Raw genomic sequence first — 2,054 nt, forward strand, 5'->3', positions numbered from 1 at the left:
CAACAATTTAGTTTAAAACCTGCCACGTGCTGGCCCTATTTCCAAAAAATACGCCGAAACTACTCTGTTTAAATTGTTCAATTTACATGCCTATTCCTCTCTATTTTGGTCAACAATTTTGCAAAAAACCTGCCATGTGCTGGCCCTATTTCCAAAAAATACGCCGAAACTACTCTGTTTAAATTGTTCAATTTACATGCCTATTCCTCTCTATTTTTGTCAACAATTTTGCACAAAACCTGCCACGTGCTGGCCCTATTTTCAAAAAATATGCCTAAACTACTCTGTGAAAATTGTTCAATTTACATGCCTATTCTTCTCTATTTTGGTCAACAATTTTGCATAAAACCTGCTACGTGCTGGCCCTATTTCCAAAAAATACGCCGAAACTACGCTGTGAAAATTGTCAATTTACATGCCTATTCTTCTCTATTTTGGTTAACAATTTTGCACAAAACCTGCCACGTGCTGGCCCTATTTCCAAGAAATACGCCGAAACTACTCTGTGAAAATTATTGAATTTACAATCCTATTTCTCTCTCTTTAGGCCCACAATTTGGCACAAAACGCGCACGTGCTGGCCCTATTTCCAAAAAATACGCTGAAATTACTCAGTGAAAATAGTTCAATTTATAAGCCTATTTCTCTCTTTTTAGGCCAACAAATTAGTGTAAAACCTGCCACGTGCTAGCCCTATTTCCACAAATTTCGCCGAAACGACAAAGCGACAATTGTTACAATTTACAAGTCTATTTCCCTCATTTTAAACCGAATATTTGGCACCAAACGCTCACGTGCTGATCTTATTTTCACAAAATTCGCCGAAACGACACAGTGAGAATTTTTCAATTTACAAACCTATTTCTCTCTTTTTAGGCCAACAATTTAGCCCAAAACCTGCCACATGCTGGTCCTATCTCTACAAAATACTCCGAAACAACGAAGTGAGTGACGAATCGATATGATCTGAGACGGACTCGTTCGGTCTTCATGTAGCAATGACCTGACAGTGTCAAGTGGCGATCCAATTTAATGCCCAGATAAATTATAGAGTTTGAAGGCCTTAGTACGGATTTTACCACTTGGAGCGTGCAAGGTAGTCTGGTTTTCTCCCCTTTCTGTAGTGGGAACACCACGCAATCTGTTTTTGTCGGGTTTACCTGAATGTTGAGATGGTGTAGTTTTTTTTACTATCTCCTGGAATGTTTTCTCCGCCCGCTTGAGGGCATGTTTGGCGCTGGCGCTGCTGCTATTAATTCCGATGTCGTCTGCGAAAGCGGCTATTGTCGTAATGGTATAGTTATGCCCCACGACGTCCACAGTGCATATGGAGAAGGGGAGAGGAGACAGGACCTCCCCTTGGGGAACACCGCACGTTACTGAGATTGTTCTGGAGTGATTTTCACAAACCCTAGGTTCTAAAGCTAGGTTACGGTTGTTAAAAAAGGATACTATAATGCTATAGAGTTGTTCTGGGCTGTCAAGGTCCGCGAGCTTACGACATAAAATGCCGTGAGACACGGAATCGAAGGCCTTCGTACAGTCTATAGAGATCATAGCTGTTGCATGGTTTCTATTGAAGTCTCTGCACACCTCGGTTTGTAGTTTCATTAGGTGATGTTCCGAGCTGAGATGAGCTTGGAAGCCAGTTTGCACACCGTCCTCAACTATAATATCAGAGGCCTTCAATCGAAGATGGCCGAAATGGAAATCCTTCTGCAGCAGCATAGACCATCAGTGGTGGCGTTGACTGATACCATGCTCTCCACCTCTCTCCGACTGTTCTTCCCTGGATACACCTCACATCGAGAAGCCTGCTCCCCCGGTTCTGCTGAAAGCGTAGCCATCCTGGTCAGGCGTGACGTTCCGTCAAGACTCATCCCGAACCCTGTAGAATCAACCGAAGGCACACACAAGATCACGGTGGACGTACGGTTTAAACACCGATTTACTTTCACCTGCATTTATAAGCGCCCGAGGTACAGTCTAACACAGCGAGACTACTACTACAACACGCCCAGGCTAGGAGTCGGTTTGTAGTCCTTGGGGACCTC

This window comes from Halyomorpha halys, unplaced genomic scaffold (assembly GCF_000696795.3).
Source record: "Halyomorpha halys isolate HHAL.00 unplaced genomic scaffold, Hhal_1.1 Scaffold99.1, whole genome shotgun sequence".
NCBI classification, from domain to species: domain Eukaryota; kingdom Metazoa; phylum Arthropoda; class Insecta; order Hemiptera; family Pentatomidae; genus Halyomorpha; species Halyomorpha halys.